Here is a 22,762-nt window from a genome sequence, read left to right on the forward strand (position 1 = left end):
AATCCTTCCCTTAGAAGGCATAACAATGGGAATAACTGGCAAACATCATGTATGATGAAAAAGTAATAAGAAATATGCTTGCATGATGTTTTGTATTTGATTTAGATTTTTTTTTTATATTTCGATGATGTTGGCGATTAAAATGCGTGATCACGTGTTCTACTATGTATGTGTTTCAGAAGTTAATTGAGAATCCACTGTAGAGACGACTCAATTGTCCCACTGTTGAATTCAATTGATTGATCAAAATGGATCGACAATGGAAAGTTTATGCAGATCTGAAGGTTATTGATGTTGCTCCTCGATAAACTGGAATACGAAGGCAGTAGTATTCCCTGGCGTATGACATCCTGTTCCTGCACCCAAAATCAGTACTGAGTCTCGAAATCCCGGCAGTTAACTATGAATTAATGGTGAGATGCAATTCAATTCCGGCTCCTCATCCAGGTTGATGCATATTCAGAGATCCAATGTATCAGAAAAAAAAAATGTCTTTTTTTTGTAGGATCATAATTATTTCTTTACTGGATGCACATTTTGAGCGAAGTTTTAAATTTTCAGTAAAACAGAAGCAATTGTGTCATTTTCGATTCATAAATAATACTAAAATGAGCTATGAATTGACCTTGTATTTTAGTGGCATTGACGTGGCTCATCATCCGAAACATTTTAACAGTGCTTTTAAAGGAAAAAAAAAATCGTACAAGATCTCTGAGATTCAAAGGGTATAGCATGATGGTTATTTGCATTGGGAATGGTTCATATCTATAACATGCTACTGGACATTGATGAGTTAGGTGCAAACAAACTGTCCAAAGTCAATTAGAGAAATAGTAATTGAAGCTGCGGAGGCGTTTAACAATACCGACTTGATTCGAAAATTGTTAATCCTTAGATCGGAAAATTTTGAATATATGACTCAGTAGTAGATATTTCTAAATATACTTCAACCCTATGTATTCAGGGACTAGAACACAATTTTGTAGCTGAATTGCAACTATTCTATCACAAATAGTCCAGTAAGTCAATTTGAACAATACAAATAGCAGCGAGGCTGTAGGGTCCTACCGGTCTGCCAGTGCTTTTCATAAAATAGCAATATTTGCTGGAGACTAACGTCGATTATTACCATCTCGTACCCAACAATATAACTCTAGCCCTCCATGGTTCACAAATCCATCGACTACGACTTTCCGAATCCAAGAATATGATTCCAAGAGTTGCCTATCCAATTATAAATTTATCACTTAATAGCTGCAATGCAAGTGAGGCACATTCCTGAGCAGAGCATACGGAGGTGAGGCCACGCACAAGATGAACAATGGTAACGAGATGCCCATCTAAATACAGTAAGTGTAGAGGGAAAAAAAAAACAAAACAAAACAAAACAAAACGAAAAAAAAAACAACAACAACTAAACTCAATATTGGCCTTAAAATAAATTCAGAGTATACCTCGGCTAAATATTCCGTAATCAGTTAAACGACGGATTGTTCACAGCAAAACAGGTTTTCCAAGCCTGACGTCGGCAGTTCAATAGCATCAAATTACATTTATTATAATAGACGTTGGGACTCTAAGGCGACGTTAATCCTTTATGATGAATGCTGTTGGTTTCATCTCTTTTTTTTTCTATTTTAACAGCCCTGTTTTGAGTACAGCCATTGGGGGTGAGATGCGGGAGTGACGTCTCCGTTGCTCATTGGGCAGAGTGAATTAATTCACAGTTGTTGTTGCTTTTTTTTCATTATTGCTCGATTGCAACGCTGTAACATACCATGTTGCAATTGTTGGGATTCTTTCAAAAGTACTTACTGGAAAATAAAATTAGAGTGTTAATTGAGATGTTGAATCTCCTTAATGTACCGATAAAGTCAAGACAAGAGAGTGTTTTTGGTGTAATTAAATCTATGTGCTGGGCCTTGAAGCTCATCCGTTATGTTAATAATAAGGAGTGAAAACTGATAACTCTGCTCATCGCTGATTCCTCAATGTAAGCTGACGCATGTGCGCTCCAGCTTCCCTTCCTGAATCAACGAGCAGATTTCAGTTTCCTGAGATTGAGAGAGACATTATTTATTGCGACAGCCGTTCAGCAGTTTAACGCTCTCGTTCCAGCAAGTGTCGAAAATAAAACGGCAGGAATACTCCAATATTCGGTCTACATCTGAGAGAAGAGAAGCAGACTGAAGAACCGGGATCTCATCATCAGAACCAGGAAGGAGTAGGCGTGGTTGTTTCTTCTAGAGTATAACTCAGCTGACCATGGGAATGAGGTGCAAACAAGGTTACTACACAATGCGTGAACAGGAACAATTAGAGAGTGAGAACAATGAAGACTAATTGAAACCTTGTGAAATGTAGACTATGGAGCCGCATTGTCCGGTTAATTCTATTCACGGAGAATACAAACAGACAATACTAAAAATAAATAAACACTCCTATACGATATTAGAAATGAACAATTGAAATGGAGCAAGCAAGCAATCTGCAGATTGTTTTTGTGGGAGGGCGAGGAATTTGATGTTGAATCCTGCCATTTGAAAGCTACGCGACGGAGACGAGATTCAGTTCCTCGGGCATGCGTTGGTATTCAGGATGCTAATTACTAGAAGCTAAGCCTAGATGGAAGAGGGACAGAGAATTTCCGTTCCGTTCCGTTGTTTTGAATTAAAATCGGCTGTTCTACCAGGAGGTCACCTTATCTGCGTTTGATGCCTCCAATCTTTAGGAGACCACATAAATAATATCAAATTCAGTGCATTAAATCAGAAGAAGGACAAATGCTTTGTCCAGACATATTGAATGCGTTCTTTGATAGTGGGTGTAATATGTCAATAACTTGGAAGCATTTCTTAATGAAATGATAGTAATGTTTTTGTTAAGTACAATTCCGTTTTCTTTTCTCCCTCAAGCTCTCCGTAAATCTATCAAAGCATTGTACGTCTAAGATCCTGTTTACAATAAAAGAAAGGAAAACCACACCAACATCACTCGAAATAATATGTTACGAATATTCTGACGTTAGGCGAATTACAGCGCAATAACTTGTTAAAGAGGAAAGCCAATTAACGGGCACGGACGGGATTTGAACCCGCGATCTTCGGTTTACGAGACCGACGCCTTTCCACTTGGCCACCGCGCCTCAGTAATTGATCATCTATTTAGAACTATAGCAGCATGATTAAAATCGTATACGCTTCATAATATCACGATCTCTGTTTCAGTGATATTGATGTGCAATTTTACGGTGATGTAACTTTGTAAGAATTGATGTATAGGTCTTCCTCTATGCTGGTTATGTCAGTGACAAATAAGTTTCAGTAATTAGTTGCTAAGTATTAGTGGTTACCAGAGGTTTCTTAATTAAATCGAATATCGTTCTATCCATTGCACGACTTGCTGCCAATCCTAAATTACAACGAACAACATACATCAAAGTTGCTGGTGAACGCAGCAGGCCAAGCAGCATCTATAGGAAGAGGCGCAGTCGACGTTTCGGGCCGAGACCCTTCGTCAGGACTACTAAATTACAACGAACAGTTCTCATGCGTAAGAAATTCTGAATCAGAACCACAGAAGAGGGGGCAGGCCAGTCCCTGACGGCATGAGTTTTATCGCGATCCATTATTTGGAAAAATTAAAAAAAAAGATCAAAAAATGTACAACTTGAAGAAAATGAAATTCTCTGTTCTCTAGCTTGGTAAGTAATTTGTTATATAATAAACTATGAAGAACTTGACGAACATGAAAAAAAAAATGTTACCAATAACAACTTTGGAAACAAACAAGAAAAAAAAAACGAGACATCGTCCAGATACCCGAAGACAGACCAGTTTAACAACTCCATCAGTGCACCTTAATGAAGACCTAAACACCTGCTGGTGTGTTACTAGCAGGTGTTCATTATGCCTACTGGGGATATCGATGGTCGGGTTCTATTCATCGGCATGGCGAATCAGACTTAAAGTGCCAGCAATTACTGTGATCTAATTTGCTGAAGGCAAAGTCTGAGACCATTAACTCAAAAGGGTATTTTTTTGTGGTCATTCTGGTAAACTTCAAATAATTAACACAGGTTCTCAGGCTCTCGTCCTTCGTCATAGAGCAAAATCCTGCTGCCACCGACTTTTTTGTATTAGTCGTACTAGTCAGGTTCAGGCATTGAGAACATTCAGCATCACAATGTCCAGTAGCGAGGCAATAATTTAATGGCGCAATCATAATTACGATGGATTGTCTGCGACGTGTTGTTTTTTTTTGCCATAAACTGCTAGAGATCTGAGTATTCAGGAAGGTTTCTCTCAATCTCATTCATAGCTTGTCAGAAAGGAAGGTCGGACCCAGGTACACATATCTTTATTTTGATCTCGGCTGTCAAGAGAAATGCCTGCTAGTTCTGGGAAACCGATTAAAAACAGACATTCATGCAGTTTCACGACCAACTAGAATTATCTTGCTGAAATGAGTCCATCACAGAGGCATATAATGGCGCTCTACCGGGGGTCAGTGTTGGGACCACTTCTTTTTATGCTGTATATAAATGATTTAGATGACGAAATAAGTGGCTTCTTGTCAAGTATGCAGATAATATGGAGGTTGGTAGAAGGGCGGGTAGAGTTCAGGAAAGAGGTAGGATGTACAAGGATCAGACAGATTAGGAGAATGGACAAAAAGTGGCAAATGTAATATAGTGTTGGAGGTGGCATGGTCATGCACTTTGGTAGTAGAAATGAATGTGCGGACTATTTTCTAAGCAGGTAGAAAATCCAAAAAATCTGTGAGGAAAGGTTCTTGTGACTCCCTATACACGATTAGCTAAAGGGAAACTTACAGGTAATGTCGGTAGTGAGTAAAGCAAACGCCATTTTAACATACATTTTGTGAGGTCCAGAAGGCAAGAGCAGGGATGTTATGCTGAGGTTTTATAAGGCACTGGTGAGGCCTTACCTCGAGTATTGAGTACCTTTTCTGCCCTTCATGTTAGGAAAGATGTGTTGGCATTGGAGAGGGTGAAGAGAAGGTTTACAACAAAGTTTCCAGGAATGAAAGGATTATCATACGAGGAAAGTTTAATGGCTCTGGATCTCTACTCGCTGGAATTCTGAAGGATGAGTGGGGATCTCACTGAAACATCTCAAATGCAGCAAGGCATGGAGAGAGTCAACGTGGAAAGGTTAATTTCATTGGTTGAATAGTGTACTTTGAAAGGGCACAGCCTCAGGATAGAGGAACGTCATTTCAAATGACAGATGGGGAGAAATATCTTGAGCCAGAGAGTGGTGAATCTATATAATTTGTTGCCGCATGCATCTGTGGAGGTCTGCTCGCTCGGGATGTTTAAGGCTGAGATCGATGGGGTTTTGATTAGACGCATCAATGCTTACGGGAAGAAGTCCGAGAAATGGGGTTGAGGAGAAGATCGATAAAAAGTATCAGCCCTGATTGAATAGAAGAGAAAACTCTAGGGGCCAGATGGCCAAATTCTGCTCCTGTATCGGCTGGCGGAGAGAAGATGAGATGGGGCTAAACAGCGACTCTTTTGCTTGCATCTCCGGAAACAACTCTATTTCCATCTTTAATATGTTTATTTTTTCCCTATCAGGGTTTTGTTGAAGACCCTGGCTTGGAGTTGGACGCTGATCTATTCTCTTCGGGAATGGGAACCGTTCTCGGTGTGTGGTTGTTTTATGGCGCGCAAAGTTTTGTTCGGCTTGAGAGTCCGCCTTAAATTCCGAAGCCTACGATCTCTGTGTTTCGGATACGGGCGAACCGAGGATCAGTGCCATGGCAGGAGACAGGTGTGTCATCGGGGGAGTCGGGATATCTGCTGTGGGCCCGAAGACCTGGGATCTTCGCGATCTTCAGGGACATAGCTCGAAAAAAAGCGATTTAACGGAATTTCAACATCGTAAATCAGCGAATTGTTTATTATGCATTCCCGCTCGCTTGGGAGAAAACGGAGACAGCTCGTTAACCGTAATTAGGGAGATAAAGTATCTGCCGTATTTTCAATGCCCGCTGAGATGCAAAGACTTTGGGGTAATTTTAAGTCTGTGTCTTTGCTATTGTTTTTCTCATGCTGAGTGCTCGGTGGTGATACCCTTACAAGCTTTTTGCTGTTTGAGAGGTAGGGGGATTGTTGCTTGCTGTCGCTTAGGCGCAGGAGGGAGGGGAACTTAGAGGACGGTGTTTGGTGTTCTTGCGCATATCTGTCGTTCATTCTTCGGGGCACTCCTCTGTTTGCGTGGATGCTTGTGAAGAAAAAAACAATCATTTCGAAATGAAAATTGTGCACACTTTCTGACATTAAATTGGAACTTTGACCCTATGGATATCTTATGATCTTCTCGACTTAAGTAATGCCGTACCTGTTTCACTGTAAATGGATTAGGTCACTCTGTACCTGCCTGGACTTTACTAGGGTCTATTTCAATACTTAATGGTGTAAGAGTCTCGCCCAAAAACGATACTTTATAATAACGGAACTGACATAAATATCTATATATATATTTTTTGTTTGTTTGTTTGTTTTTTCGGCCTTGGCGTACAGCATATTTTCAAGAAGCTGTCTGAGAACTCTCCGGACATGCTGGATGTGTTCACAATGAGAGCGCGAATAGATAAGGATTTTAGCTAAATGCACAAACACTAACCAATTCTACATAACCCTGAGTGCAACGTTAAACGAACGGCATCTCCAGGTTCACTTTGCGGCCCTTAGAGGTGTTGAAAACTGACCTCTAATTATCTTCCTTCCTTATGCGAGGTAGCCATGTTGTCAAGAGCCGATTATCAATGCCGGGACGGTACTTGACATCTTTTCTTCTCACAGAAAAGTAATCCTGCGCCTGTCGGAGATATTGGCGGAAGATAAACTCCATGGCCAATGTCTCCATGGCCACCGTTTCAGGACAAGAGAGCGAAAACTGCCGATCCCGGGGAGGACTACTGCCAAGTAGTACTTTTTATGGCACAACGGCATCCCCTGTATGAGGTCAGCATTCTGGTCTTTATTTAACTTAAGTCCTCAAGGGGATCTGCATATTCAACCGGAATCCGGATCAGGTCTACATCGTTAGATGATGCAGGAGAGGATTCATGGAGCCCAGCTGAACAGGTAGACAGGCAGACAAACATGCCGGTCCCCGCTTTTGGAGTGCTTTTAGAGAGCAATACATCTGTGGCTTATGTCGGGAAAATCAGGGGAGGCCAGGTACATGTTCAGCCGAATAAACTAGATCCAAAGAGAGTTCTACATCATAGTTGCCTTCGAGGGGTTGTTTGGAAAGAAATCGACAGTCAAGCGGCTTGACTTTGCTCCTTTCTTTCGTTTCCTGTTTCGTAATTCCACATGAATGAGCTAGAGAGATGTTCATGAAATACCCAGGGGCACTGGAGTTTATATAAGCCTTAAGTTCATTGATCTTATACCTCCACTACAGGGAAGTTGGGAGCATTAAATATTTCGTGAAAACTGGCTGAAGAAAGAAACGACCGGTCAGGAACTTTCTCCCTGCTAACGGGTATACTACATCGCCACAACAGAGGCAGTAACATCTCCCCGGCGCCGTTTTTGTTGCTCCCGAGACAGACGCTTGAGCACCACTTATATAGCCTCCTCCCGGTGCTCATGTGCGGGTTGGTGATGGGTAGGAGAGAGGGAGTGGAATAACGGTGATCATAAAAAGCTTGAAACATTATTTTTCTGTGTCACTCTGCTGACGGTCCTCAACCATTATTATTCCATTATTAGAGAAGGCAGTAATTAAAGATCTCTTATTCCAAACGTCTTTACTACAGGCGTCCGGAATTCGACTATATTGCCGTTTCTCCAGCTTGGCATGGGTCCATATGTCGGTGGGCAGCCTGCTTACCCCTTACTGCAAACTCAAAGCCATCCTTAACACTTTCACGGCATCTCTGAACGACTGGACAGTGCGATAACCTTGCTCCTGTAAAGCGTTGAAGAGGATGAGTGGTAATCTATCCAGAAGTTTTACCATGGCTGACAGTGTTCGTGAATCATTACCAAAACGATCAGGTTGGGTTTGAGTTTTCTGTTCGCCTGGGATATGAACATTTCTGCAACCACATATATCACCAGAATATCAGCCTTGTGGTGCTATACTCATTTCCTGTTCGTAATCTGGAGTCCCTGGCGGACCGAAAGCGGCAATCTGTTGTTGCCCGGGTGTGGTAGAAGGAACAGGAGCATTAGTAGCTGATAGTAGTGCTGGGAGTCAGACGGGGGCGGCAGAGGTTGCTGTGCTGAGCAAGAGAGCAACCCACAGACACACGAGTCCGGTTGGCTGCCGTGAGCTGTGCAACAGTTGCAGCGAGGGATAATACCAGTTCCTTCAGACAAAATTCGTTAGCACAAGATTATCTGACTCATTGCTTCCATAACTTCAGTCAGAACAGAATCCAGTGCCTGCAGATTGTCCCGAACCTCTCCAATGAATCTTAGGAAACAAGAAAGCTGTTCTTTCGCTCTACTGGGTCGATAGTTCACAGACTTTATTGCGAACAGATATGGGGGGGGGGGAACAAACAAACATTAGGAGCTTGCTGAAGCAGGACCGTTAAATTAAACTATGCAGTGGAAAACGAAATCAACACTACGGCTAAATGCAATAACTAATCATAAAACGTATGCCGTTAGTGTTCAGAGTCAGTTGACTGTACAATCCATTCCTCAAGCAAGATCGAATGCAAGCAAGCAACGAAAGGTTATAGTAATTTTCTCAAGACTAGACGAGTAGCAAGATAAAAAAGAATGGAGGTAAACACCATCACAGTAAAAAGATAAAAATGAGCAGACACGTGCATATTCGCGAGCACAATTGCCGTATATGCGCTGCAGAATCCGTGGTTGTTACAGACGTATTATGGGACTGAGCATACGGTCTATAAATAGGTAATTCATGGGTCCTACCGGGACTACCAAAGAGGAAGGTCTTACGACCTTAGTAATAGAGTCAATTAACAGTAAAACACAGAAAAAGGGCCGTTCTGTTAATCTAGTCGGTGCCGAGCATTTAAATTGCCTACAAACATCTACCTACATCAGGGCCATTGATCTCGAAACATGCACTTAGCTAAACTTTTCTCAAAAGTTGTGATAGAGCCTGCATCTACCACATATGATCGCAGCTCGTCACACACTCTCAGGAGAGTCTGAATGAAGTAGTTTCTTCCCTTGTTCCCAATAAAGTTTTCAGCTGTTACCCTGATACACATGACATCTCGTCATGGTACCACACAACTTCAATGCAGAAAGCAAGGAGGAGTTCCGTTCACTCTACCTGCTGTGCCTGTGGCTTAACTGCCTTAACAGAACGAGATAGGTACAGAGATAGACATACAGAGATACAGATAGAGAAAGATATATATATTTATATATATATATATAGAGAGAGAGAGAGAGAGAGAGAGAGAGAGAGGGGGGGGGGTCGGGGTAATATCACTCCGCACAAAAGTCTAAGGGAAATAATTAATTGAAAATAAATATTACTCTAAAACAACCTGACCCTCAACGTCAGTAAGGCAAAAGAGCTGATTGCGGATTTCAGGTAGGGTAAGACGAAGGAACACTTACCAATCCTCATAGAGGGATCAAAAGAGGAGAGTGTGAGCATCTACAAGCTCCTGGGTGTCGCTGGGCATCTAACCAAGTTCCAACACATTGATGCAGTTATAAAGAAGGAAAGGTAGCGCCTATACTCTATTATAGATTTGAAACGGTTTGGAATGTCAACAAATACTCTGGAAAACTTCTATAGTTGTACCGTGGAGAACATTCTGATAGGCTGCATTACTGTCTGCTGTGGAGGGACTACTACACAAAGACTGAATGGAGCTGCAGAAGGTTCTAACTCTAGTCAGCTCCATCTTCGGCACTAGCCAACATGTATGCATGAGTTCTTTAGGCAGCGGTGTTTCAGAAAGGCAGCGTCCATTATTAAGGACCTCCAGCACACAGAGCTTTCCCTTTCTCACTGTTACCATCAGGTAGGGGATACAAAAGCCTGAAAGCACACACTATGCGATTGCGGATTAGCTTCATATCCTCTTCCATCCGATTGCTGAATGGAATTTGAAGCTTTGGAGACTGCTTCACTTTTATTAATATACAGTGCTTCTGTTTTTGCACATTTTTAATAATCTATTCAATATACGTAATAGTTTTACGCGTTTACTTATTATTATGCTTCATTTGAATTGTTATTTTTTTCCTCACTTCTAGATTATGTAGTGCACTAAACTGCTGCAGCTAAGTGAACACATTTCACGTCACATGCCTGTGATAAGAAACCTTTTTCAGATTCAGAATCTGGATTCCAATTCTAAATTAGATTCATGCATTATACTCAAATTCCTCTAACCGTCACAATGGGGTGCGGGGAACGGACACAAATACGACACGCAGACACAGAAGGACATGGAAACGGTCCTGACTAGAGTAGTGACGTGACAGAATTCAGACCAGGAGCAGGGACAAGAACACAAACTTGGGCTAGGGAAAGCGGGAGCAGGACTAGAAACCATGGACGAGGATACAAGGCTTCGACTCCAGGCCCGAGACTAGACAAGGACCCAAGACATGGGTTTGCCACGAGCTCGGACCCCAGAACATGGCAAGGACATGACATGGCTTCAGGACAGGACATGGCAGGGATCTAGAGGCCTTAAGTTGGAGACTGGCTGGTGTCTTGCTCTTGGGGCTTGAAGCTGGACTCTTGGGTCTTGAGCTTGTCTCCAGGCAGGGGTCTTGGGCCTTGAGCTTGTCTGCAGGCTGGGGCCTTGGGTGGTGAGCTCGGAGGCTGGGGACTTCAGGGTTGTATTCTTGGATCTTGGCTTGGGATCCTCAATGCTAGCGTTCTCGGAGCTTGGCTTGCGATCTTGAGCTTTTCTGCCGGCTGGGGTCTGGGATCTTGAGCTTGGCTGCCGGCTGGGGTCTGGGATCTTCAGTTTGACTCGATATTGTTTCTCCTCATCTCCGTCCTAAATCTCCTCGCCAGAATCTTGAATGTCCCCTAGTTGTATTCTCACCTACCAATAAAAACAGCTTTTCTACTTCTATATATTCTATCCGTTTCAAAATTTTGTATGTTTCTATAAGAACCCTTCTGATTCTTAGGAACTCCAGAGAGTATAGTCCGAGAGGAGTCAATCTCTGCTCATAGGTTAACCTCTTCATCCCTGGAATCAAACTGGTGAACCTCCTCTGCACTGCCTTCAAAATCAGTACATCTTTCCTCCAGTATGGAGACCAGAACTGCACACAGGACTCCAGCTGCGGCGTCACCAGTACCCTGTGTAGTTGTAGCATCACGTCCCTGCTCTTGAATTTAATCCCTCTAGCAATGAAGGCCAACATTCTGTTAGAGTTAGGGTATGTGGAACCCATATCTCAGAAAAGGTGTGTTTCACTGGAGAGAACCCAGAGTTTGTTCAAGAATATGATTTCGGGAATGAAGGGGTTAAGGTATGAGGAGCGTCTTCCAGTATTGGGGATCTACTCCTGCGCTGACCAATGTTTAATAAATGCGGGTAGTGGGACTGTTAAATCTCACTGAAGCCCACTGAATGTGGAAAGGTCTATGTGGGGTGGATGAGTAGAGGACTTTTCGTATGGCGGTGGTAGCCAGAACAGAGGCCACGGCCTCAAAACTGAGGAGTGATCTTTTAGAATATTTAAGAAGGATTTTTTTTTTTCAGAGAACAGTAAATCTGTGGAAATTTTTGACACAGACGTCGGTGCGGGCAAAGTCCGTGGTTACATTTAAGGCAGAAGCTAATAGCTTGCTGATCAGTCAGGACATAACAGGATATGACGAGGAGGGAGGTGCACAGGGTTGACTGAGAACCGGGATCAGCCATGATAGAACGGCGGAGCAGAATTGATGATGCTGAACGGCCTAATTGTGCTCCCATGTCTTCTATTGCTCGTGTCTCACACAGTGATGATTGAAACAAAATAATCATTACATTCGGCTGTTATTTCTTTGCTCTATTCCTAACTCGCCAGCATCATCTTCCAGCCGTACAATGTCAACTCTTGTCCGTCTTTTACTCTTTATATATCTGAGCAACATTTCATTCGTGATTCTTTTCGCTCACTTACCATCTTGTCTCTCCTGTGTGTGTGTGTGTGTGTGTGTGTGTGTGTGTGTTTGTGTCACCTGTTAGTTATGTAAGAGCTTTCCAATCCTCTCATTCCCACTATTTTCTTGCAATATTACATGGCCCCGCTTTTTCGTTTATCAAAAACAGTATAAAGTCTGTGTATGCTGGAAATCCAAGCAACACATACACAAAATGCTGGCGGAATCTAGGAGTCCAGGCAGTATATATGAGAAATAGTAAACAGTCGCCGTGTCGTGCTGAGACCCTTCGTCAGGACTGGGAAAACAGATTAGACGCCAGTGGAATACGTGTGGGGATGAGAGTGGTGGGAAAAGTGGGAGGTGATAAGTGAAACTGGGAGAGGGGGAATAGTCAAGAAAAATAAAAACTTCTTAGGATATAACTTCCATAACGATTCTCGAAAGAACATTGTCAATGCCTCCACACCTCTTCAGCCACCGCCTTCAGATCTCTGGGCCGTACATCATCCGGTCCAGGTGACCTATCCATCCTCATACCATGTCTGTTTCACAAGATCCTTCTCCCGAGTAACATACAGTGACATGCAAGTGTGAGCACTGCTGGTGATAATTTCTATAACTGTGAATAGCTAAGCGAGTAAAAGATGAACTAATTTCCAAAAGGCTTAAAGTTAAACATGACACAATTATATAATATTTAGCAAGAAAACCTTTTTTTTTTATTTCCATGTTTTACTGTTTCAAAATAAGAAAAAAACAAAAATGATAAGCGCCTGAAGCAAAAGTGTGGGCACCCTGCATGGCCAGTACTTAGTAACAACCACTTTGTAAGTGTTACAGCATGTAAACGCTCATTGTTGCCAGATAAGAGTCTTTCAGTTTTTGTTTTAGGGATTTTCGGCCATTCTTCCTTGCAAAAGGCTTCTAGTTCTCTGAGATTCTTGGGCCGCCTTGTATGCACTGCTCTTTTGAGGTCTATCCACAGTCCAATGACTATCCACAGTCAAGGGACTGTGAGGGCCACTTCAAAACCTTCATCCTGCACCTCTTGAGGTAGTCCATTGTGGATTTTGAGGTATGTTTAGGTTCATATCCTGTTGTAGAAGCCACCCTCTTTTCAGTTTTGGCTTTTTAAAAGACGGTGTGATGTTTGCTTCCAGAATTTGCTGGCTTTTAATTGAATTCATTCTTCCCTCTACAAGTAAATGTTCCCCATGCCACTGGCTGCAACAGAAACCCAAAGTTTGATCGCTCCACCTCGTGCTTAACAGTTGGAGAGGGGTTCTTTTCATGAAATTCTGCACTCTCTTTTCTCCAAACGTAACTTCGCTCATTGGGGTCAAAAATTTCTATTCAAAAGGTTCAAAGGAAAATCTAAACAAACCTGATGCACTTTGTAAGCAGGTCCTATGGACTGATGAAGTTAAAATAGAACTGGAGGATAACGTGGTTAACTAAGGGGAAACAAATCGAAGAAGATGAAATACAAAAAAAAACAACAGTAATTGCAGAAAATGCCAAAAGAAACGAGACACAGTCCAACACATTCCAGGCTCCTGCAGGAGTTTAACTCAATCTGATTACTCATGAAGGGACAAACAAATGGCAAATATCATTCACTAAAATCCTGCTTTAAAATTCAGACTCATAATTGCCCTGCATCACTTCATAAAGGCACCATAAATTTAAGCGGACCAGTTTTAGAGTCAAAATCTTACAGATTATCTGATAATCAATGCATTATTTCAGATAGGACAATCCATAATACTCATCCGGATATAATATTGCAGGATAAACAAGAAGGAACAACTCAATCAATAGATAAAACCATACTCAACACACAGTTGCTCGACCAGTGAAGCACATTACCACGGGTATTGATTGTGTCATCATTGTTCTTGTCCCAGCTCTCTAGTCAAGTCCTGTTCCTAGTACTTCAGTGACTGTGTCTTGCATTTGTGTCCGCTCCTGGCGCCCTCTTATGACAGTATAATGTTTGAATTAGTATACAGTATGCAACAAACAGCTGTAAAATGCCTAAATTCTAATAATGCTTCCTTCGCAATTAAATTGAGAGATATATGCTTAGGTTATTAACGCATTCACAAGATTGCAGTAGAGTGCATCATAGTTACACGTAATAACAATCAAATCGTAACTTGCTTTGATGATCATGGCTAAATTATGTTTCATGTGACTTCGTCTATTTTATATGTAATAGTTTGCACAGAGGATTGTGGGTGTTTGGAATGTACTACCAGAATTGAACACAGTACCCTAAGTGGGGTCTGACCAGGGTCCAATATAGCTGCAACATTATCTCTCGGCTCTTGAACTCAATCCCACGATTGATAAAGCCAATGCACTGTATGTCTTCTTAACCACAGAGACAACTTGTGCAGCAGCATTGAACGACCTATGGACTTGGACACAAATATCCTCCTAATCCTCCACGCTGCCAGGAGTCTTACCATTAATGCTATATTCTGCCATCGTATTTGACCTACCAAAAATGTAGCACCTCACACCGATCTGTGTTGAACTCCATCTGCCACTTCACAGCCCAGTTATGAATCCTATCAATGTCTCTGTGTTATCCTTTGACATCCCTCTGCACTGTTCACAACACGCCCAACCTTTGTGTCATGAGCAAATTTACTAAACCACCCCTCTACTGCCTCATCCAGGTCATGTAAAAAAAATCACAAAGAGCAGGTGTCCCAGAACAGATGTTTGAGCCACATCCCTGATCACCGGTTTCCATGCAGAATATGACCTGTCTACAACCACTTTTTTTGCCTTCTGTGGGCAAGCTAGTTCTCGATCCACAAAGTAATGTCCCTTGGATACCATGCCCCCTAACTTTCTCCATAAGCCTTCCATGGAGTACCTTATCGAATCCTTGCTAAAATACAAGGGTCGGTGGCAATCACTTCGAATATTAACAGTACATACGATGAACGGGCAGTAAAGGACAGCGTTATAAATCTGAATTGTTACAAGCTATGCCGATCATATTTAGGTTCACATCCAACAAACGGATTTTTTTTACTAGAATATTTAACTTAATCTTTCCTGAAAGAATTAATGAACCTGATTCACTATAAAGACGTACGTCTTAAATATCCTAAAACATCTTTATTATAAATTATCATTAATCATTGTGCGGGAGGTGTTCTTTAAGTAATATTGATTCGTTAAATCGACAACATACAGACTGATTCGTGTTTAAATAAAAGTAACTTCACATTAAATTTGGTAATAGTGCAAAAATTGCTGGAAGTTGACACGTCACTGTTTGATCTGACACCTGGTTTAATCTGGTCGTACTCTCTAAACACATTTTGATTCTCTTGTTACCGACAGATCCATGGGAAATTCCTGGCGAACAGTTCTCTCATTGGCAAACTTATAAGTACCTTTAAGCTCTTCCTGGCCAGAGAGCCGTTCCTTGTTTGTTTGTTGTTGTTCTGTGTTTTTTTTTTCTTTTTTTTAATTTTAGAGCAGCGGGCTCAGCCATGGATTTGAGGTGCGCGAATGTTGCTTTGCAGCGAGAAGGAAAATTGTTGCCCATCAGGACAGTCTTGAATACAATTTAAGCGGTTGATTGCCTATTTACAGAGGGAGATACAAAGGCCCAGCTCTTCAGACCTTGTTCATTTGATACTGAGTGTATGATTGTGTTCCCTTCTCAACTGCAATCAATTGATATTAACAACTATTAATGCCCACGTGATTCAAGTTGTTGTGGACAGCCAGTGTTATTGCATCCGCTGCATACCAAGTGTGTCGATAGGAAAAGAGCAGCGGGTCTACGTCCACTATTAAGTAGGAGATTATTTAGCCACCAGCGACCTCCCAGAGCACTTCATCACATTATCTGTAACTGTTAACGGACAAAAGTTGTTGAGTTAAAGTATTAGACACATGTAGGTACTGGGTGAGACCTCAATCGGTATATTTTTAACTATTAAAATAGCCTGCTCCATGTTGAACCTGGGCTTTCTAGTTCTGGATCACTGGTTTTGGATTCAACAAATTTAGCGTTCAACAGACTCCTGAATCTTTTGGTTGCTTAGTTCGGCTACAGCTGAAAATCATCAACCGAGGAGCCAATCGGCTTGTCGTCACTCTGTCTTGTCCCACCAGGAAAATAGATTCTCATATGCCACACTGATGGTTATAGTCTTCCATACCGCGTTCAACACCATCATAACTTGTGTTGGGGAAACTGTTTTTTTTTTTTTGGTTCGCCACCCATCCTTCCGCAACTGGATAGTGGTCTTCCTAACAGTAAGACCACACACTGCCGTGTGTGAAGAAAATACTCTCTTCCAATTATGCTGAGCACTTGTGCTCCAATTTTGTGGATGTGGTAAGCCTTAACAAGAATGATTAAGACACCGAGTAGAGAGCGCAAGGGGATCGACTGGTGGAATAGGGTGTGATGAATTTCTTTACTAGAATACGTAGAAAAAAAACACTAAAATACTGCAGTTTTACAATATCACCATGAGGAGTCACTTGACAGATTACATCTGTATCCACCAAGGAATCAGGCGAGCATCGCAACGAAATAAAAATTCCTGCAGAAGACAAGAACTGTTGATATGATGATAGAGGTCTGCTTACTATCCATCGGGAACATTTATGAGGAACGCCGCATCCGCAGGACCCAGCACTTCCATTAAGCATTCGCTTTAGCTTTATACCATCAGACAGGAGAATGCAATGCATTAAAACAAAAACATTTAGAATGTTAGAAAAATACACTATCATGGTCCGGTCCGTGAATTTCGTATTCCGGTTCACCATCCCGTCCATCGACTCTTGCTCCAGGTTTTCCTGTCTACCCTGTTTCTGGCTTGTTGAGCTCTAAATGAGCCAGCTGATGCTCGTTGGGGCTAGCTGCATAAATACCATCAGAAACCAGGGTGTGGCGGCTCGATTGTCCTTGTACTTACTCCTTGTATCTCTTCCTCTACCTTCTATTTCCTCGCCTGAAGCCCTGTCTTGTAATACCGGTAACTCTCGCCTCGCCTGAATTTCTCGTCTCGCCTTGCTTTGCCAGAAGCCTTGCCTTGTCTTGCCGGTACCTCTCGCCTCTCCTGAAGTTGTCGTCTCGCTTTCCCTTGCCTGAAGCCTTGCCTTGTCTTGCTGGTAACTTGCGACTCGTCTCGCCTGCACTCTTGTCCTGGAGCCACACCGCACCTAGCGAACCTTCTGTCCCTTGCCTCCGTCGGGTGAGCCAGGCCGTCTCGCCGTTACCTGAGCTTGGTTCTGTCCCTTCCTGTCCCTTGCCTCCGTCGGGTAAGCCAGGCCATCTCGCCGTTACCTGCGGTTGCTTCTATCACTTCCTGTCCCATGCCTCCGTCGGGTGGTGAACAACGGCCTGCCCAGGATTACCGCACGCTGCCAAGGAATACGGCGCCCTGCCCAGGAGATGCGCGCCATGCCCAAGTGAACCGCGCCCTGCCCCAAAGGAGCCTGCCTAGCCTGAGGACTCTAGCCTCTCGCCTCTGGCCTCTTGCCACAACAAGCCAAGTCTCTAGCCTCTAGCCTCTTACCAAGCCAAGCCAAGACCCCACCCTCTAGCCTCTTGCCAAGACAAGCAAAGACTCTGGCCTCTAGCCTATTGCCAAGCCAAGCCGAGTCTCTAGCCTCTAGCCACAAGTCTGAAGACTCCAGCCTCCTACCTCCTGCCAAGCCAAGTCTCTAATCTCTAGCCTTAAGCCTGGGGACTCCAGCCTCATCCTTGCCTAGTTCTGGGGTCCGAGCCAGAGGCAAGACCCAGGTACTTGGTCCTTGTCCTGTCTCTGGCTCGGAGTCCATCCTGCCTCCTGCCCAGCCTCGCCTCTGGCCTCAAGCCTCAAGCCTGAAGACTCCAGCCTCTTTCTGCCTGCCTGCCAAGTTTCATCCTTGTCTGGTTCTGGGGTCGGCGCCAGAGGCAAGACCCAGGTACTGGGTCCTTTTCCAGTCTCTGGCTCGGAGTCCAAACCCGGGCTCCTAGCTCTCTTGTCGAATCCTGTTCCAGGTTCCTGGTTTTCGTATCCATGTCCTTGCCCTCAGCCTGTATCCTAGTCCTGTCCCTAGTACTTTAGTGTATGTGTCTTGAAGATTGGTCCGTTTCCCAGCCACCACCTTATCACATAAACAGTTTTTCCCCATGGCATTTATGCTTCTGAACACCCTGCAGCATACCGGTTATGAATGCCACTGGTTAATCTGTTCCATACATTACACAATTTAAAATTAGTGCACGTTAGTTTATTTATTTATTTTTGTTTTGTTTTGTTTGTTTGTGATTCACCTGTAGATTTCTGTCCTTACCCTTCATAAGTTATTGCATGCAAAGTGTTCAATTGTGTTTTGTACCCTGTTTCTTCGAACATTAAACTGTTATGGCATATTGATAGTGTCATGGTCCGGACCGTGAAGTCCGTGTTCCAGCTCACGGTTCCGTCCATGGTTCCTTGTTTTCTGCTTTTCCCCAGTTTGTGCTGTGGCACATGATTCTCGTTTTGGGTCTGAGAGATGAAAAACTCTGTAAACCAAGATTCCATGCTGAACTGTTCTGTGCTCCTCCTTGCCTCCACCACCTGCACCCACACTCCTCCCACACCACCCCCCCCACGCCACCACGCCGCCTGACTCTCTGCCTAGATACCTCGCCTGACTCTCTGCCCAGATACCTCGCCTGGATATCCCGTCTGTATACCCCGCCCGTATGGCTGAAGTTTTACCACCGGAGCAAGAACGGAGTCTTGTTAGGTCAAGATAAGGAACTGTTTTGCGCTGTGTGGAATTGTCTCTCTGTGTCCACGCCTTCGCTATTATGTCCGGCCGTTTGCTGCTACCTGGTATTGGGAACTATCTCTGGGCCTTCGCCTTCGCTATGGGTGTCCGGCCTTTTGCCGCCATCATGTGTTGGGATCCTTCTCTTCAGGTTCAACATTCTGTGTATGATTCCAGGCCCTACGTCATGTTCAAAATGTGTTATCCCCGTCTATGTTATGGGTATGAGTCTAGGTCCTACGTCCTGTTCCAAAGGAGGCGTCCCGGCTCTGTCTTCCGTGCTCCCGCCTCTTCTCGTCCAAGGCTCCGTGCTCCTGAAGACCCGCTTGCAGTCCGTGCCTAGTCAAGTCCTTGTGACTCGCCCTACCCAGGGGTTCCTCTCCCAGGCCATGTCCAGTCCTGTAGCCTTGTTTTGTACTCGCCTACTTTTGGAGTCCGAGCCGGAATCAGGTTCCAGATTCTGGGTCGTTTACCAGCACGGAGTCCATATCTATGCCTCGGAATACCCTAGACTCAGGACCAAGAACCCACCCTCAGGCCTCCAGAGCATGACCCCAGCCTCAAGCCTCCACACCAAGACCCCAACCTCAAGCCTCCAGACCAGGACCACAGCCACAAACCTCCAGACCATGACCCCACCCGCAATCATCCAGACCAAGTCACAGCCTCAAGCCTCCAGACCAATACCCCTGCCTCAAGCCTCCAACTAACACCACAAGCCTGTCTCCAAGCTCAAGCCTCAAGATCCCAAGCCTGTCTCCACGCTCAAGCCTCTAGACCCCAAGCCAGGCACCAAGTTCAAGGCACAAGACCCCAAACCTGTCTACAAGCTCAAGACTCCAAGCCTGTCTCCAAGCTCAAGCCTCAGGACCCGACGCCTGTCTCCAAGCCTCAAGCCTCAGGACCCAAAGCCTGTCTCGAAACTCAAGCCTCAAGGCACCGAGCTCAAGCCTCAAGTGTCACATTGGCGGGGACTTTGGGAGCAAGGGTGGACCCAAATGCAAAACACATCTCGTGAGGTTAATTAAATTTAGTTTATTGTTTGATATCAGCAGAGCTAGGCAGGAGCACGAGTAGCGACCTGGACAAGGACTGAGGGCTACAACTAGCCTGGGACCAAGGGTCTGGACTAGGACTCGGAGTCGGCTCCCAGAACTAGATGAGGCATGAAGAGCTATGGTATGGACTCCGATCCCAATTCTGGGCAAGGCCCCAGTACCTGGGACTTGCCTCGGGCTCGGACCCCAGAACCAGGCCGCGCATGACATGGGTTAGGGAGACGAGGAACGTGGGAACACAGAGCCTCCGTCCCGGGAGAACAGGTACATGGAACCATGGACACATACACAGAACAGAGAGCCGGGATACCTCCTTGGGTACGGGACATAGAGCCGGGATTCATGACTCTCCGCGGGGCAACGGCAAGACGGCCAGACTAACCCCACGGAGGCAAGGACAAGACAAGACAAGAACAATACGACTGAACACCAGCCAGTACCTATCCGGCTCCGGTGAGTACCTATCCAGCTCCGATGATGGAACTAGACGGAAGTGCAGGCGGTGGCTGCAGACGAGGGCTAGAGGCGAGAGGGGCAGAGAAGGGATTCACACAAGGGGGTAGGACAGAAATCACAGACCGCCAGGGCAAAGACTAGACTCAGAACTGGGAAGCCACCAGGGATAGGACTTGACATGATACTTGAACGCCACCAGGGCCAGGACTTGACATGGTATTTGAACGCCGGCGGGTCCAGGAATTGACATGTACTTGAAACACCACCAGGGCCAGGACTTGGCATTGTACTTGAAACGCCACCAGGATCAGGACTTGTACGTGGTACTTTGATGCCGCGGGAGACAGGGCGTGGACGTGGTACTTGGATGCCGCCAGAGCCAGGACGTTGACGTGTTACTTGGATGCCACCGGAACCAGGAAGTGGACGTGGTACTTGGAAGCCGCCGGAGCCAGGACCTGGTGCTTGAGCCTCCGGGTATTGCCGAGCTCCCGCCTCGGCACGGGAACAGTGGAGAGCGTTTCTTTATTCTCTCCGGCGAGTTAACTGACGGACCCACGTTGATGAGGAATCTTTGCAGGCTAGCTTCGGCGGGGTACATTGACAAGGTTGCTCCGGTGAGGAAAGGCGAATTACGGGCACTCGCTTCGGGCAGAGACTAGGCTTGCTCCGGCCAGATGACACTGGCAAGCCGTGACTTTCCAGACTTTGCAGACGCTCCCGCACCGAACGGCTTAAAACTGGAGACTATAAACTACCGGTTCAGCCGAGCGTTAATTGCCTCTAATCACGAACGTCGATGGACACGGGAAAACAGGGAATCAACGGTCCGGGTCGTAACGTAAACAAGGTAAATTTAACGGGGTCCCGATCCGGACCATGACAGGCTCAGCTTCTCAAATTATTTCTTAACACTCAGTGATCTGCCTTCAGGACCTTTTCCTCTTTCTTACCTAAATCGTTGGTACCAATTTGTATCACGACCTCTGGCTGTTCTCCTTCCCACTTCAAGAACAAGTGTAAGCGATCAGAAACATCGCGGACCCTGGCGCCTGGATGACAATCGAACAATCGATTTTCTTTCCTGCGTCTACAGAATCGCCTGTCTGACCTTCTAACTATAGAGTCCCCTCTCTATGCTACCATCCTCTTCCTTTACCTACCGTTCTGAGCCACAGGGACAGAATCTGTGCCAGAGGCGCGAACATTTGCTGCTTGTTCCAGGTTGGCCACTCCCACAATAGTACTCAAATAAGTGTACTCATTGTTAAACGTGACAGCCACTAGTGCGCTCGCTAGCATCTACCTCTTACCCTTCCCTCTCCTGACTGCTACCCACTTACCTAGCTCTCCAGGCCCCGGAGTGACTATCTGCCTATAGCTTCTCTCTGCAATCTCCTCACTCTCGTTGACCAGACGAAGGTCATCGAGCTGCATATTCAGTTCCCTAACGTGGTCCCGAAGGAGCTGCAGCTGGACGCGCGTGGTGCAAATGTGGCCCTCCGGAACTCTGGGAGTCTCCATGAACTCCCACATCTGACACCGAGCACAGAAAACCGGCCTCCCACTCATACTTTCTATCTGTATTCTTCACAGATATCCTATCTCACCTCGACCCGTTATCGATGAAGCCCCCTTGAGCTAAGGCCTTTCTACTCTGTCGTCCTCTATTCCAACACCCGTTTCTCCGACGCCCGCTCTATAAATTTGTCTTTTTTTCAGCTCTTCTCGTTGTTTGTACTGGCTAACCTGTACGCGCTTGAGCAGTCGTGCCCCTTTCAAACAGCTGAAGAAATAACCGTCCGGGAAATATCTGGGAAATCTTCGACATATCGAACGATACACATTATTCCGAAAAGAGAGGTAGGAAGTCAGAGTGAGCCACGGTGCTCTGTTTGAAAATATAAAAGTGAAATCAGATCAATGGAAAGGGATAATATATGGTCGGAAAGTATTTAATGTGGCTTGAACTAAGGAACTGCAATCCTTGTGTTTAATACAAGTTCCCAAACAGCAGTAAGGATACGACCGAGAAACGACAAAGGAAGGTCGAAAGTACGTGCCAAAGTGGCAACTTTTCAACAGTGATGGTAGATTTCAATCTGCAATTAGACTGAGAAATTCGGGTTTCTACTGGGAATTCTAGAGTTCCAAAGAAAAAAAATATATAATGTATATATATGTTAAGATCTGCTCGTGGATGAGCCCAGTAGAGAATTAGCTATATTCGATTGGTTGCTGTGAAATGAAACAAAATTGTATTTGAACCTATGGTAAGAAATAATTATTACTGAAGTATCACAATAGAATCGAATTTAGACGGAATTTTTGTATGACAAA

General features: G+C 44.5%; 1 non-coding gene and 1 pseudogene across 1 annotated transcript; one reads left to right on the forward strand and one right to left on the reverse strand.

Annotated features, from left to right (window-relative positions):
- Positions 1 to 3,073: 3,073 nt before the first annotated feature.
- Positions 3,074 to 3,145, reverse strand: trnat-cgu (transfer RNA threonine (anticodon CGU)). The gene has a single exon. It is a non-coding gene; the product is annotated as a tRNA-Thr (tRNA).
- A 3,993-nt stretch (positions 3,146 to 7,138) lies between these two features.
- The window catches only part of LOC134352443 (Ig heavy chain C region, membrane-bound form-like), a 71,832-nt pseudogene continuing 56,208 nt past the window's right edge, over positions 7,139 to 22,762 (forward strand).

The sequence above is a fragment of the Mobula hypostoma genome, chromosome 10, assembly GCF_963921235.1.
Source record: "Mobula hypostoma chromosome 10, sMobHyp1.1, whole genome shotgun sequence".
Taxonomy (NCBI): domain Eukaryota; kingdom Metazoa; phylum Chordata; class Chondrichthyes; order Myliobatiformes; family Myliobatidae; genus Mobula; species Mobula hypostoma.